Source organism: Cyanistes caeruleus, chromosome Z, assembly GCF_971803275.1.
Source record: "Cyanistes caeruleus chromosome Z, bCyaCae1.hap1.1, whole genome shotgun sequence".
Taxonomy (NCBI): domain Eukaryota; kingdom Metazoa; phylum Chordata; class Aves; order Passeriformes; family Paridae; genus Cyanistes; species Cyanistes caeruleus.
The window spans coordinates 30,117,065-30,127,839 of record NC_141732.1 but is presented as its reverse complement, the minus strand read 5'-3'; the positions used below and the strand labels follow the sequence as shown (position 1 = coordinate 30,127,839).

The 10,775-nt window shown below is 35.2% G+C and overlaps 1 long non-coding RNA gene across 1 annotated transcript; it reads left to right on the top strand.

Moving 5' to 3' along the window:
* Positions 1-2,606: 2,606 nt before the first annotated feature.
* Positions 2,607-9,247, top strand: LOC147648292 (uncharacterized). The gene is made up of 3 exons (XR_015280915.1): positions 2,607-2,716; positions 5,576-5,769; positions 5,842-9,247. It is a non-coding gene; the product is annotated as an uncharacterized LOC147648292 (long non-coding RNA).
* Positions 9,248-10,775: the final 1,528 nt, after the last annotated feature.

The window sequence follows — 10,775 nt, the reverse complement described above, 5'->3', positions numbered from 1 at the left end:
TAGAAGTTTTCTTTTGGAACATTTCTACACTTCAGAAGTACTGTTATAGATTCAATCTTAGTTTCATTAAAAAAACTCCATACAAAAATGGCCCTTTCAATTAGTGTTTGTATATTAGAACAAAGTTGGTAGAAATCTTAATCCTTGACCAGTACTTTATACCAGATTCAGTATACAGGAGTTCAGTGCCTTGACCTAAACAACTGTTCCCACAATGCTGAAGTACAACTCTAGGCTCATGCATTCTGTATTCAATGGGTTACATGCAAGCATCAAGTTGAAAATCCAAACTGTGAAATTTAAAGGAAGAACAAGCCTTGAAGCAAGACAATTGATTTAAATATAGATCTCTGAATTATTGTTTGAATATGCCTCTATGCTCTGGTGGAAGCTCAGTTTGTGTAGATCATCAGATCAAAAAGTGCCATTTTAAGTTTGCCTGTAGAACAACTCCAGGAGCACCAAAGAAAGATGTCAGAAAGATGTCTTACATATGAATCACACCTTTCATTGCATAGTTTGATCACTCATTGTCTTTAGAGGCAGCAATACTGTTGTCCAGTCACTGAATAGAATCCATTTCTACTAATGCCAGAAAAATGTAGCATTCACTTAGAAACCTCCAGGAATCCTAAGTTTCATGGTGATGCAATACTTTAGGAATCTCTTAATAATACATGTCAATACCTTACCTAAAGTTCATTTCTCAATAAGAGAGAGATTAAAAACCCCAATAGCAATTAATATATACTGCACTCTCTTCAGAATTTTCTGGCCAATCTGTGGTAGAAAATTGTATTCATACTGCAGGATTTTATAGGCAAGCAAAATATTAAATGATGAATAATTCTGTATAAAACTATTTAGAATTTCACAGAAATTGCTTTAAAATTCATTATATTTCTCTAAAATCCTTCTTTTTAATTTCCATTCAATTCTACAGAATCCTCCAGAAAAAAAAAAGTGCTGTTTTTGGCAATACAAGCAATCGAAAATCTTCCTGAGATAGAACACCTTTGGGAGTTTCAAATAGAGAAAAAATACATATTCATCTGAATACAAAGAATCAGAACTCTGTTGTAAATGTTCAAGATTACTTTTCCCTTTTCTCAACCGCTAAAATGGAAATGTGAGCTATGTCTATAAACTTGCCAGCATCTTATGATCTAAAAAGTTATTTTTTAATTTATTTCTCACAGAACAAAACCTATATCTTCCAATCTAAAATTAGACTGTGAGACTGTCTTATCCTGAAGCCAATCATAGGTAAGGTAGGTACTCAAATAAAAATGAAAAATCTGAGAATTCTAAAAGCAATAGAAGTAGGTCACCGTGAACCCTACCTATGGCTAAGGGAAAGTTTCTTTAACAAAGGTATTCTTGTTAATGAGCTGTAATTTAATCAGCTTTCTCATGAGGAAAAATCGTCTCTAAATAAGGTGTAAATTGCCCCATACAGGGCCAATTAGTGAAGAGAGAAGGTTTTATATGTGCCTTATCCAATGTACTTAAAGGAAAAATCCTTGCAGTGGAGCAGTTCTCAGGTGCACATTACATAGTTACATATTACTGGTTCTGCTTAGCTGGATTACATTTAGAGCAAGGGGTTCCTCTTTCATGAAGTTTGTAGAGAAACCCTTGCTCACTGAATGACCCACTTAAGTCATTTAGAAAAGGAAAAGAATGAGTAAATCGTGTCTTAATTGCACAAGTTTAATTTCTGCAAATCTGAGCCTGGAGACTTTGGCAGCCCTGCATCTGTTCCCTTTAAATTATTTAATATTTTTTAAAAAAATGGTAATACGATGTTGTCTTAGTTTTGGGCAAATTTGGGAGAAAAACTCTAAATGGGGGGTTCCCCTGGGAAGGAAAAAAAAATTTAAATGACCCCTCCCCCCCCTCAAATGGTCTGGGAAAGGAAAAAAAATTTCTTTGGAGAGAAGTGGAAAAAGCTGTTTATTTAACAGAAATTGAATAATATTAAATAATAAAACCTCTCGCTGTTCGATGGGATAGCAAATCCAGGAAGAAAAGTCCTTTTCATGTGGTGTAGCTCGGCTCGCTCAGGTTCTTATCAGTCCCTCTGGCGCTGGAAAAGTGCCGAGGCCCAGGCCCCGGTGGGCCACAGGCCTGAGCTCCCGAGGTCTGGCTGGGTGTTCAGCCCAGAGCAGGTTTGCACAGATCCAAGAAAAAAGGGAAAAAACAAAGGTCCAGGGAACTCCTCTGCCTCAGCTAGCTAAAACTAAGTAAAAGCCAGAGAGCAGCTCTGTCCCACTGTCTGTCCGTGCTGCAGACACCACAGTCCAGGAGCGGGATGTGTGGGAGCGATGTTTTTCTTTAACACAAACTGCGGCTTCTTCTTCCTCCTCTCTTGCTCTCAAAGCCAGTCTTAAAGGTGCAGAACTCAATATATAACATAAACCAGACGATTGGGGATACCAGTATCATAGAGTCACCCAGGACAGGTGTCTATTTTAAAGTTAAAATTGCTATTAGTTGCAGAGATGTGAAGAATGTCCTGTTGGTTTGCAATAACAGCACAAAAGAGTGTAACATCTTTTCTTATTTGGTATCCTCACTTTTCTACGTTTCAAAAAACAAAAACTGTTTGCAGGACCTGAAGAGCTGTTGCACACTCTTGGTCTTCTCAGCTGTATTTCTACATTCTGGGGTCAATATGGAGCTCGTATGCTAACAATATCTGTCAGGATCTCAGGTACTTTGCAAGGTCCTTGGTTTTATTTCATTAGTTAGTTGTCAGTAGCAGGAGATGACATCTGATTATATTTAGACTAAAAGTCATGCAGGGATTACAATGTGCTTTTGCACATTAGCTAAGACTTTCAGAGGAATGATGAGCTGCAGACACCATTTCTAAGACATGTACAACTAGATAAAGGAAGTACTTATTTAAAGAAAATAAAAATTACATTTCCTAAAATTTTATAGATACAAATGAAGCATTAATTTTCTTCAGTAATTTGAAACCACTTAACTAAAGCATTCCATTAAACTTCTGCATTCTTTGATGTATTTAGTAACACTTTTTAGCCTAAATTAAAATTAGCTATTCTTTTTCATTCTATATTAACTCCTAATTGATAGTTAGTGTGTCTGTGTCTAGTTTGCTTTGTCTTTTGATATATTATTTGAAGAAAAACATCCATATAATGTATAAGAGGTCTCTAATATAATGATTTGTTAATTTAATTATCACACTTTTAAAAGCCCTTAATTTTTTGTAGTTTCTATTTAGCACTATGATATTTGGGCAAGAGAAACCAAGAACTTGGTGCAACTGCATGCATCTAGCAAAGACCAATATGTGTCCAGCATTCAATTGTACTTGCACAAGATTTAAAAATTTTGGTTGGATACCCATATGCTAAAGGCAAAATGGTATGACTAAATGGGAGTGTTGATATTTCTTATAGGATACTTAGTTATCTAGGGAGATTCTGGCTGTTTTTAAGACTAATGACATAACTGTATTTTCAGTTCCATGTACCAAATTTGTGATTTCCAATTGCCCTAGTCTCTTACATTTCCCTTATTAAAACATTTCTTTATTTCTCTTCTAATTCCTGTTACTTCTACACAGGGGAAGCATTGTGCTGCATATCTCACTTTCATTTAAAATTCATTGGGTAATAATAGCACATTAAATATGTAGATGTGTTTACTAGGTATTTATGCACCATATCATATCAGCTCAGAATGAGTAACTCCATTCACCTTTCACTCTTAGACATAATTCCACTCATGAAATCCCCATGCACCCATTCTTTAGTCATTTCAGGATGTTTTTAATGGCCAAATGTATATTTTCAACCAAAAATATACAATAAATAAAATATTCCCATTTCTTGAGAGTCTTAAGCACTGAACTTCTGAAGCAAATTTCAAAAACACATCTCCTGCAGCTGACCTCTAGGATACCTCTCATGAGAGTAAATATGGTGAACATACCACTGTAACAATGATATAAATATTAATACTAATAAAACAGTAGTACCATTGCAACATATTCAGGTACTAATGGGGTCACCAACTTAGCCATTTTCTTTTAGGAAATACTGAAATTACGTATTTGTATAAATAAGTAATAGCAGTTGTCAAATTTACACATACCAACACTTGATAATTTAGACTTCCTGTTGCATAACCTTTGAGAAGGAGAACATTAAGAGAACATTTATAATTTTTACAACTGTCTAGAAAAAACAACCCATAGAAATGCAAAAGGACAGAAGACCGTACTTCCACCTCAGGCTAGGAACTTCTAAGATTCTACAGAGCCCTGTCTGCTTGAGGTCCTAAACTTATTACCACATTTCAGTTCCTAGAATTTTACAACATTTTTTCTTGATTGTCAATTATTTCTATTCAAATTAGAATATTTTTGGAAGATTTTTTTTCCCCATCAGTCTCCTTTGCCACTTCAAATACTGCTCCATCACAGTCAACTAGCTGACGAAACCATAGTATATAGAGTCCCTAACAGTGTTTGCTTTGTTTGCTTTTTATATAACAACCGAGTTTCTCCTCTTCCCATCAATTAGAACAATGGAAAATTTGCTTAGAGAGGTACATGTCTCATACTTGACGCTGAACTTTGGATTGTGGAAGAAATGGTGAAATACATATCTGTGCAGAACATTTTTGTCTCTGCTTTTTTGTAGAATTTTTGGAGCTGTTGGATTGTTGTGTCTTCATTTTTTTTTTTTTTTTTTGGTGGCTTTTTTGTCAAATGCATAAAACACTGATCTTCAGAGAAAGAGCTTAAGTACTGGGGATATCAAATAATTATTCAGTGAATAATTAATTATCTAGATGCATTCATAGATAACAAATGGCACAAGGAAAAAAAAAAGTTTCATTCTTCAAAGATAAGGGTTTTTCTGTTTTGTATTTCAATAATAAGTTTACATTCACTTACAGCCAATGCAACTCAAACTATTTTGAAGTGAAATCTTATAAAAATGAAAGAAAACATCTGAGAGGGATATATAATGAAGAATTCCTCTTATGCAGGCAGAATATTCCCACTACCTTATACCTGTAAACATTCACAGCTAACTTGTAGGGGTAAGAGCCATGTGAAAAATTGCACAATTGGGTACTAAACTGCCTTGTGACAAATTTGATGTGTGTCTTTGACTGCTTTACCTGCCCTCTACTCATGAATCCATCTCTTGGGACTTTCTTTAGCATTCGAAGCCTACGCAGCCTCAGATATATACCATCCTAATTCTAAACCACCTAGACAATAAAAAAAATTGTCTTGCTATTTCAACCCAGAAAAATGAAACAAATCAACCGTGACTCACTGAGTATGATGTTAACTTCTGTGGCCATGACATTTGGAAAGAAAAACATAGGTATGAGTGTCCATGTATCCACATATACATTAAAATAATTTTTCAATTGTAAAAACTTTTAAAACTGTTTGTTCAAATAGGCTTTTTGTGATATACAGAGGTACCTCATTGGTGCAACAACTTTCAGAAGCAAAGACCTGCAAGTCATGAACACAGTACACCCCTAATATGTTATTCATTCATCTGCTGTATAGGCCTATGTGCATGGTCCCAGGCTTACAAGGTTTCAGGGATGAACAGCTGCTGGTTAAGTTGCAATGTACCCAGGAGAAATGATGCTGGAAAACAACTACTTCTGCCTTCATTGAGATCTCTGTCATCAGCTGCCAGACTTTGTAAATGACCAATCAGGCTTTAAAAGATAACATCTCATCTGGAACATTCCTGGGTAAATATGTAGCCCTCCCCATTACAGTGTGATTACCTCAAATTAAATTCTGCTTGTCTCCTGTCTTTGCAGCACTCAGTAAAAACCCTAATGAAGAGCAATGCTGAGATTTTCATTAGTGACTCTGAAGAAGAGCTTTGGCAATAACACAACTGCCATAAGGGTTCTTTCACCATAGATATCATATGCATATGCCACAAGGAGAATAAAATATCCTCTAAGGTCCTCTAAGGTCAGATTTCCTTCTCCTGCATAATGGATCTATCAACAAGGCTACTGGATTTTTCTGACTAGGTGACTGTGCTGGTAGTTATGGCCACGCACACACCTAGCTAGGATTTAACTTCTCCCAGCACCTCTGTTCATTTCCAGCATTGCCTTTCCTACATACCCTTTTGTTGACAAATAGACATGGATAAGTGCCAGCACAACTGTATAAATTCTGAACCAATTATGCTGTTGCACCACACAATTCCTGAGGGCCTTGCTTTCAGCACCTTCATAGTCAGTTCAGCAATAATAGCTGGCTGAATTGGCTAATGAACACTAGCAAAATGTTTCACCTGTGGCAGGGGAATGACCAGAATGCAAGACCTCTGACATTTAATTCAGCTTTTGCTACATTGCAGAAAGAATGAAATGTGGGAAAGCCGCCCAAGACACAGATTTTGTATGAAATGTGATTTGCTGATATCACTTGCCTAGTGGTGTAACTTTTCTAGACTGAGGAAATGCTGAAAATAAATTAAATCCAGAAGTGAAAGTTCATTATTTGTTGGAAGTTGCATCAGCTGTTGCTAGCTTTCATTATCTGGTTGTGCTTTAATGTTGCTGCTTACAACTCAGTTACTGGTCATGACACAGTTACTGTTATCTATATGTTATTATCTATATGTACATAATTTCTAAAAATTAGTGCCAAATTGACTGGCAAAAAACCCACAATTCATTTTCTAGACAAAGCATCTGATCCTTGTTTCATTTGCAATGTATTTGTGTACATAGAATACAATAAGCAATTCCGTGTTTATGCTTTAAAATATAGTTGATTCTGTTTAAAGTGAATTTAAAGACAATTTATGATGAGTTAAAACTAATGACAGACAAATTAAGAAAAACAACTTTTTGGCAAAGCTGAGTAGGCTCAAAATAAATAAAGTACTTAGTGAAGTGAGTGGGAAAATTACACTAAATGATTAAGTGTTGAATCACCATCCTATTTATCTCACACTGCCATTTTTAAAAATAGCTTTCAGCATGCATATTTGCCATTTTTCCTACTGCAGGAACACTCTCATATATTTTTTTAAACATGTTCTTTCTATTCAGTAGACAAGAAATGTTGCTGTTTATCATAGCTTTGATCCATCTCTGAGACTGCAGCTCCCTTCCACACAAGGGCCAATTATTGATATAGTGTCAGAATAAATGAAATACTTCAGAGCATTCCTAGCATAGTGTGAAATTTCATTGCATTATTTGTGCTGTAGATATTGTAAGATATGGACCAGAAAGAGTTCCCTTGATCTCCTATGATCTAAAATAAGCACGAATCTATGAATTACCTCACACACGACAAAAATATTTTTTTAAAAAGAATAATAATCCTCTTTTTTATATGTTTTAACCTGATGGGTTGTCCTATAATGCACGTCATTGTCATTTATAGAAATATGATAATAATGTTAGCCTGATACCACTGGCCTTAAAAGGAAATTGCAAATGCTAAATTATCTTCAGTTTATACCTTTCAACACATCTACAGCAATAATATTTTTGTGCCAGTCTTGTTGTAGACTGAAGTCTATGGATAAATTGGGCTCATTTTCTGGTCTTTTCCCTAGCCCCTAAATGGAGGCAATGATCCATATATCCTGTGTGCAAGTTCATGAGGCCAGTTAGCTCACTTTAGACAGTCCTTGTAGAAGGATCTACCACTCTGGATCATGTTCTGTTCACACAAAGACTTCTCACTTCATGCATTTCACATCCATTCCCATAAGATGTTTTGGAAAGGAAACATTGCAGTTTTACCTAAGAAGAATCCAACATTCCTGAGCTCAGAAGTATGGACCACAGAGAAATTTCAAACTAGAATAAAATCCACTGTGGATAGTTCTTTAATTTTTTGTGTTTGTTATGGCTCTATCAGGAATATGGAACATGCTACCATTAGCTTAAGAAAAAAAGTTGTGTGTTGAAGGAACTAAAACGTTTTTCATCTGTAAAGAAAAATTACTTGAAATCAGGCATTCAAAGAAAGAAATTGAGAGGGGATTTAAGGAAAAAATTTCCATTTTATTCAGATACTTAAAAAAGTTTAATGGTAGGCAATAGGAATTCAGAGCTCTATAAGAATTATAGAGTTTAGCAACAAGTCAACAAAATTTGAGGTGTGTTTGTGCTATGCAAAACAAGGACAGTGTCCTGTCACAGATGCTGGCATTAGCTATGAAAAAAATGATCTCCCCTGCTACTTCCCCCAAGGAAAGGAATTTATAAGAAGCTGTTTGTTTGCAAAGATTAATATCTGCCAAGAAATACAAATTATTATGTGTAGTACATCAGAAAAAATAGTTTGGTTTAAATTCATCCTGGGGGTAATTCTGTGACCAATTAAAGGCTCTTACCAATAATGTACAGATCCTACTCATTGTGAATATATTTAATGTATACACTATTACTATTTTTCATATAGATTATTAGTTCTTTGTGAAAATATTTGTACTTAAAAGCTGACTATTAAATTACCTGTCGCATAAGACTGCAAATCAGGTAAATTAACCTCACAACTTCACCTATGTTTGGTCTTGTATTGAATCTGCAGCTTCAGGATTTTCTTTTGCATAAACTAAACCTTGAAATTATCTGAAAAAAATTAAATCAGATTTTAAAATTTTGCTAAATTACAAGAAAGAACAAAGTGTTATCCTTATGAAGTGATCTGTCATTATAGTTGACACTACCTAGGCATTTTTCAGTTTCATTTAATTTCCAGAAATCTTGTATAATTGTATGTTCGCATGTTTGCTTAGGTGTTAAGTGAAAAAAAAACAGTACAGCTAAAGAGTACAAAATATTTCACAGAGTGTAAAAGGCTACGAAGTACGTCAAAAGCAAATTTTCTGGTATAATACAGTGCTTTGTTCCCCTTACAAATGTAGATGTTGCCTTCTTTTATGTTTAGCACATTATAATGCATAGCCATAACAACTTGTGAAAGAAATTGACAATAGAAAATTGTCATGCTCAGGAATTATTTAATTTAAAGTAAATGCTGTCTATACACTGCAGCGACCCAGATTTGAATCTGTAAAGACTAGCATGGGGCTTTGACTTAGCAGCATGAGTACTTTTGCAGGGATAATTTTGGAAAAGGTACTGAGAGGCCTGTGTGCATTCTGCTGGATAGAACAGTAATGTCAGCTTTTGCATTCTCTCTCAAGGATTTCTTAATTAAAACCATTCTATCTCAAAACCACAGAATGCCTCCAATTTACTACCTGGTGCCTGATACATGAAATAGAGCCATGATCTCATAGAACTGTGGGAACTTTGTTACTCACTGGGAAGGAGGGGAAAAACTAGATAACAGTGAGCATCTGAATGGCCCCACTGAATCAAATGCAAGTATTCATAAGCCTTAGGATATCTACATCCTTCAGCATGACTTCAGTAGACTGCAGGTAGAAGTCTAAAATCCTGCTTCTATGTTAGACACTCTGTAGGAGAGAAATGCTGAGGGACAAACTTTGGATTATAAAAACCCCCTTGTGCTACTGATGATCTTGCTTGATAGGCAGACCCTATTGGCTCTGCTGAGAACAATACCACCACCCACCAAAAAAATTAATTGTTGTCCTAAACAGTCCCCCAGTGTCAAAGTGTCATTTTTATGCTAAAGGTAATGTTTTGTTTTCCAAAAAGCAGGACTAAATAAATTTAAGTGTAGAAGTAACATAAAAGATAATAAAATCAATTAAAATCAACTATAAAAAATAAATCAAAGGCTTTTTACCTAGAAAAAAAAAGTTCAAATCTCAGGTATTGCCATTTGCATTCAAACCCCATAATAAATTATTTACAGCATCTTCTAGAGTTCAGAGAAGAAAGGAGAAATTGCACCAATTTCATGTATATTTAAGGTGTCCTTTAACTAGAAAAGATACCTTGATCTGTAATTGTTGTGTGTGAAGATAGATCTATGGATAGATTATATTTTCTGCTGAATAAATGAGAAAAGCAATGGTAAGTGCCCACCAAAGCAGCCAAAAATTCTGAAAATGTTAACAGCCTAATGAATTAGTGTTCACAGAGGCATAAGATGAAGCCTAGGGAAGGGCATCCCAAGGGATTTCATATTTTCATGTTTGACTTCTGTCAGAGTGACTGCAGAGAGGTGGGCAGTGGTCATGGAAACAATCACTGCCATTTCTCATTTTCATAGAAATACAAAAGTCTTTCTGCTTGATGCTCTGCCTCTCCATCCTCCTCCAAAAGGAGAACTGAGACCTGAGCTGAGTGACAGAGAGGTTATACTGTCATATTTCTTTATGTGTCACATTTCTTTAATAGGTTAATAAATCTCATAAAACCCCCCTTTCCTTTATGGACTGTTTAAGACCTATTGATCTGTGTTCATTTTTTTTCCTGATATTATTGTGACTAGCTCCCAAAACAATGCTGTTATTCATTCAAAGCTGCAATCCTGAGCTGTAATTAGAGGGAAAATATATTTTTTATATGACTCTAAAATTATTCAGCAAATCAGTGTAGACAGCACCAGGCACAGTATTCTACTTACAGCTCAACCCATTACACACCACAAATATAAAGAACTGCTCACAGAAAATCTATGACTTAAAATACAACACTGAATATATTAATGTAAACAGGCACTACTCAAAGAACCTGGAATTTACTATACTTTATACTTGAAGCACAAGTTTTGTGTACCAAAGGTCGCTGTGGAAGGATTACCTTTTGTCTAATGTTCAGCTGGAAGT